Source organism: Coenobita brevimanus, chromosome 5 (assembly GCF_032717465.1).
Source record: "Coenobita brevimanus isolate Jiangsu-jjx chromosome 5, ASM3271746v2, whole genome shotgun sequence".
Lineage (NCBI taxonomy): Eukaryota > Metazoa > Arthropoda > Malacostraca > Decapoda > Coenobitidae > Coenobita > Coenobita brevimanus.
The window spans coordinates 5,584,586-5,591,146 of NC_136958.1; the positions used below are offsets into that span (position 1 = coordinate 5,584,586).

Sequence of the window (6,561 nt, forward strand, 5' to 3'; positions counted from 1 at the left end):
GGGAGACAGCAAGAGGATACCGAATTCTACCATGTCTCTGAACTCAACTAGATTCGCTCATTTGAAAATCTGTTGCTTAATTTGCCATCTCGTTATACGTCACCTATGCCCTTTCATTAAGTTTCTTATCTTGGCTGATATCTACATCCTGAAATTAACTGGCTGCCTTGCTTTTGGCTAATCTAGCACAAATATTACAACTCCACATTATCAGCAAAAACGAGTAAAAATTTCATCTACTGAATTAAAGTGAATAAAAGATGCAGCAAGTTTTGTGAAGTGTGTTTTCTTACTAGCAATTATCAGTCCTTTATTTGCGTTTAGTTTCCCTTTGAGTTTTGTGATGCTGTTTTAGCTAAATTTAGCATAACAATGGTTATTGAATACCCCAACATAAACAATGATGAGAGACTTGCCAAGGTCGTGTCCTTTTAAATGGCAAAACAAAAACAATGAAATTTTAGCTATATGAACCTCTTATTATACTTAACTGCCAGGACCTTGCCCTTTTTAAGCCAAAAACTGTCACGAAATTAATGCCAAAGATGAAGCACCTGGTGGTCTTGAGAAGAGGCGGAAGTGGGAGGAACGCGGAAGATGCGAACTCATACACAAGAAGAAGAAGAAAGATGACTTAATCAGCTGTTCACAGATAACAGTTGTTGGGGAAGAGACCTCTCCTTCCTGTCTTGGCAGTGTCATTGGTGATATTAAAGGGAAACACCCTCAGATAAGTGTTAGTACACAATAAGGTGTATGGATGTGTATGGTGCTGATACTTCGGGTCGGTATAGCCTGCTTAGAAAGTTAGAAGTTGCGTCTTCAGAATTATACTGCAGCTAACGGAGAGCAGTTTATACAGCATGTAAGCAGTTTTTGAAAGAAAAAACAAAACAAAAAAAAACAGTGAACAGCAAGATCCAAAACTGGTACTACTTGTGAAGTGGACTTCAAAGACATAAGGAAAAAATTAAAAGTAATAAGCCTATCTCAAACTACAAATAGTACAATTTATTAAACTTCATTTCTGTGACATTTTCCTTGCATATTCATTATAAAGTAAGTTTTGAAGAAAACCTCAATCTGGGAATGTGAGCTGCTTTCCGAGAAATTATGGTATATGATTAATGCAGCCAAAGGCTATGGTATGGTTTTATCAGAGAGATTCAGCTTATGTGATGCCAATAGATGGAATAATATAAAAGTCAGGCTACAGCTGAAGAACACCCAGGTCAGGACCAGAGGATGTAGTCTTCGCAGAAGGTTAAGTCCAAAAATATTGAAAATCCAAGCCAAGTTTCAGTGGATTTTTTTTTCCCCCACTAAGCAGACTTTACATTTCTCAATCTGTTTTTTCTGATGTGTATTCAGGTGCCTTTTTTTTTTTTTTTTTTTTTTTAATGCTTATTTCTATCAAAGATGCCTTACTTTGCCATTTTTTCCATCCTCCCCCACCATCACCATGGAAATATAAGGCATTTCCGATAAAAACTGAGCATAAAAATTAATCAAAGCACATGAGAAACCTTCAGAAAAAGCAGGTACCTAATTAGGTGGGGTTATGCCTCAACAGACCTCCCATGACATTCACCATCCAGACTGCCACTAAACCTAACCTAGAAAGCCACTCAGATTTTCCATTCGCTTACCATCTAGGACCCAACATACACAGTACTCAGACCAAACATAGCACCCCTGAAAGACAAATTTAAGAAAGGAAATACCATACAGAAATCCCCTTCCAGTTTGATTTTCCTTGATTTTCAAAGTGCTCTCGACTTTTTCCAGGCTATTAAGATCGCTGGGGAAGAACTTAAGGCTTCATCATCGAAAGTAGTGATTTGTGTCAGGGGAATGAAGGTCAAAGTCATTCAGATTACATCAAAACACATTGGAAAAACATTGCTGGAAATAAAAAAATGAGTGGACAGGGAGGGGGAGGCCAAGGATGAGATGGAGGGATGGAATGGAGAAGTACCGTATATGAGAGAGGGGGGTGAGAACTGAAAGCAGGGCAGTGAAATGGTGGTGGATCGGGCAACATGGAGGCGATTTGTTTGTGGCAACCCCTTACGGGATTATGGCGTCTGGCAACTGATAGACATAGATAAAGTAGATTGGTCATCCATAGGTTAAGAGTTAAATCCAGACTACTGCATAAATCTCACAGCTAGAGATGTACCGATGTATCAGTATCGGTGGTATTGGGCCATTTATAGAGTATCCGTATCGGAATAGGGACCAAGGTATCGACTGTTTTTCTGCTGATACTACCGAAACTTAATTAAAAGGAATTCAGTGTGTGGCATATCACTCCTGGAAGTTATATTGTTAAATTGAATTAGGATGTTTTGTAGGGATGAAAAATAAATTATTGGTAATATCCAATTACAGTATTTAGTACCATATTATTTTGAGTACATGGTGCGAAGTAACACAGTACATTCTTTGGTAATGAGCCACATCTGCCACCATGGACATGTACGGGACAGGTTGGTAGCCTCACATCAGCGGCTCAGGGCCCTGCCACAGCCCTCAGATGGCAGGCACCACCTTCCCTCACTGGTATCAGTATAAGTAGTAGTATTGGTATCGGTCCAATTCTGTGGTATCGGTATCGATCAAAATTTTGGTATCAGTACATCTCTACTCACGGCCCTCTTATGGTACTGAAACCTAGTGCAGGACAATGTGAGTGAGTACCCAATTTTTTACAGACATTTATGGAACATCTTTACATATTAGATGTGATCAGTCTTCACCTAATGTTTTAGAGTGTAGTTAGCAATGATACTGAAGGGTCAGACTTATGTTGTCATCACCACATCCCAAAATATAAAATATTTGGCCACATTTTCACAATCTCAGTTTAAATAATATATGTATATGACTGTCAAATCTTACACAGTTTCCCAGTGGAGAGTCAGATGATATGGAATCAGCCGTTGGAAAACAGTTAGATTGTTCCCTGTGTTTTAAAAGCTGATGGCACTGATTAGACATTTTGTGAGGGGAAAATTAAGTAGCATTACATAAGAAAGGTATACAACATTATGCCATAATGAGGGTATGGTATCATTACTGTTGCTGTTTAGTGAATAAGTGGTAAAATGTCTCATAATGACTGCATCCCTTGCAATCCAGCATTTGTTTTCTAAGATCATGTTACAGTGGTGACTATTCAGACAACATTTCTGCAGTTTCAGTTCCAAGAGTTAAATTGTTGAGCTCCACTTGGCCTACGTGAGTCACTGAATCACAGTTTCCTGAATAGTCAGTTGAATTATTCTGAGTCACTCTGGACATTATTCTCAAGAGTTAAGGCTTTTATAACACCTCTTCCTTAGAAATCTATTTTCCACAATAAACACAATGATCTTGCATATAATTAATATTCATTTGATATCAGTGTGTCTTCATTAGGCTAGCTGCAAAAATACAGGTACATAATACAGTGGGTCCACATGTTACACTGACTACATTTCCCTGAACTGTGATTTGCATAGTGTTTTAAAATTTTACTCTGCCCCATTCACATGGCAACAAACACAGTTTGCTGTAAAGATCACTTAAAACTGAATGACTGGTCTATTCTGTCATGGTGACACTGCATGATCAGAAAGTCTCTTCCTCTGAGAGTCAGACTATTGCACACAGCACCCAACTTCATTCAAACTGTCAGTCTGACCACAATGTATTTGTACTATTATCATATTTCATCCTTATCTATGTAATCCCTACTACCCGGTACCTGTTAATTTTAACTCCAATATGGTGTCTTTTCATTTTATTCTTGGTGTCCCTGCATGACTATTTAGATGAAGAAAGACTTTTCCAACTTCATTAACCCTTTTAAATGTTTTGGTAGCAGCAACACTGGAACAAATACTGTCATTAGACTGTAAGAGTTAAACAAATCTGTCATTAGACTGTAAGAGTTAAAAGAAAGTTACTTTTTGGTTAAAGATGTATTTTTCTCCCTTTCCTAATGATCAAACCTCCCAACAGGTGTGACATCATGGGTGAAAAGCGTGTGGTGCCAGCACCCTTGAGGCAATTACTGGACTGGGATACCATCGCCTCAGAGAAATTTGTCAAGTTCGTAGATCAGAACTATGGACCCTTAAACAAGTATCATGGACACCTAATGGGTCTTGAGGTCAGGGAATACGATGTTCATTCCAGAACGCTTTGGTTTGGGTACAGTTTATGTCTTTAACCACTTCAGCTCATGGATGCTTTTTTTTTTTTTTTTTTTTTTTTTTTTTTTTTGAATGAGCTTTGAAGAAACCCTTCCTGTCAGGGCAGGTGTATGGAAGATGCTTAAGTGAAGTACAGTATTAATGTTTGTCTAGTCCAGCTCACAGAACATACTGTTGATATTTCTTCTACCTTTGTGCTTTCTCTTTCCTTATTTCAGAATCGTACTTCACCACATCCTTGGGGAAAAAAAAAAAATCAGGATAATAATGATGATCTATCAGTCATGTTGAAGGATGGAGGTATGGAAGATAAAAGAAGAAAATGGCTTGTTATGATGAGTGTATGACAAAGTTAGGAACATACACATAGAAATAAACTCCTCCATTCTGAGGAACTATTTTTCATTTTAGTTTCCAACCTAAGCATTTTTATTTCTATTAAAGGGAGATATCTGGTATTAAACATTACAAGTACCATACCCAACCAGTTCAAAAAGTCTGTCTTTGGCTACATAAAATCATCTGAAGGTATCTCATATTGAATAAAAATTATATCCTCAGGTGAAAAGGGTAAAGATTTACTCTAAGACAGATCCAAATGGGTGAAATTCAGTACTGTATGTGAGGAGATACTCATGGCAAGAGTTGCATCCCTACTTAATGTGACTTTTGAAAGTGAATCCAACTTCTTTCTCAGGTGTCATACTGATTTAAGACTAACAGTATAAAACTAGTACTGCATCTGTTTATTTGGTAGTGCTAAGAATATTGAAACCTTGAATGAATAAATGAGTGTACGGCTTACTTCACAGAACTCTGTGCTGTGTTTTCTTCCTTTTATGTCTGCATCTTACTTTGAAACAATAGGGTATTTCATAAGGATGATATTAGGTACAGTACTGGTATATTTTATTAGCCAAGTCCAGTATACCACTACGGTAGTCGATGCATACTATATATTCCTGGCTCACACATTTGTGAACTATTGACTGCAAATATTGGTCACTAGTCAGTCGTTTCCATATACATACAGTGCTCGGCTGAGATCTTGTTAAAGACCTGTCTGTTTTGAGTAAGTTGCACGAAGTGTCAGACATGAAGACTGAGCAAGTAGCCAGATGTAACAAGCATCTGATTATGCAGAATATTACTTGATTAATATGACTACTAATGTTTGTAGACACCTTCAGGTATAATTATCAGAAGCAGCAATCACAGTGATCGACTTGTGGTAAATGTGCACCGATATGAATCTTCAAGTTGAAGTATTTTCAGTCATGGAATGCCCCCACATGTGTAGGTTGGTTATCTGTTCTTAACTGTTCTGAATTACAGTACCTTTTCCTTCAGCCCCTATACTTGCACATTGAATAATGTGGAACTGTTCTATTTTAAGAACATATGCTGTACGTAAATAGGAAAATATTATTGTTATTATATATATTACTTCCCCCCACCATACTGTAGGTAAATAGGGAAATATTATTATTATTATTTCCCCCACCATACTGTAGGTAAGTAGGGAAATAGTATTATTATTATTCCCCCCTCCCCCCCTTTTGCAGTACTCCTGCCATGGGATACCGTGGTTCTTTGCCTGTGCCACCTTTATCTTCCTCCTGCAAAGCCCATCCCTCCAGCAGCTCTTTGTTAACCTCTTCATTGGTAAGCTATAGTAACGTGTAGTTATGATCAATAATTTGTTTATAGGTTAGGGATTCCAGATTAATAAATCTAGATTTAAACCATTCCAGTGTGCATGAAAAGTACTGGTTATTTTAGCAAAGGCTCACTAGAGCTGGTGACAGTATTGTCAAAGCAGAGGGAGCCTGGATGTTCACAGACTGCCATAAAAGGTGTGGGAATTAACTCAGTCTTGGTTAGTTTTTATGATAGTGGGTGCATAAGGGATGAAGTGGTGCTTGAGGTAAACTGCAAAAATAATGCTGAGTTTGTGTATGCAGTGTGGAGGGGAGAGCATGCAAAGGCAGAAAGGTGGGAAAGGATTGACCCTGCTGGAGAGTCTCTGGAGTGTGTGGAGGAGTTTTGTTATTTGGGGGAGATGATGTGTGCTGGAGGTGGTGCTAGAATGTGGCTAAGGTAAGGAGTGGTTCGGAGAGTTGTTACCCCTCCTGACATTGAGAGGGCTCTCCATCCATGCAAAGGGGTCCATTTATGCAGCATGTGTTAAGATTGTAATGCTGTACAGCAGTGAGACTTGGGCAGTAAGGGAACAGGATATTCACAGACTCAAATGTATAGAGATAATAATGAGTAGATGAATGTGTAGTGCATCCTTGAATGACATGCCTGGGAGGGGGGGGTTATGATTGCAAATGAAAAGTTGAGAGGAAGGATG

The 6,561-nt window shown here is 38.3% G+C and overlaps 1 long non-coding RNA gene across 1 annotated transcript; it reads left to right on the top strand.

Annotated features, from left to right (window-relative positions):
- The first annotated feature begins 627 nt into the window (after nucleotides 1-627).
- LOC145397203 (uncharacterized) lies at nucleotides 628-4,877 on the top strand. The gene is made up of 3 exons (XR_013896896.1): nucleotides 628-736; nucleotides 4,009-4,159; nucleotides 4,421-4,877. It is a non-coding gene; the product is annotated as an uncharacterized LOC145397203 (long non-coding RNA).
- Nucleotides 4,878-6,561: the final 1,684 nt, after the last annotated feature.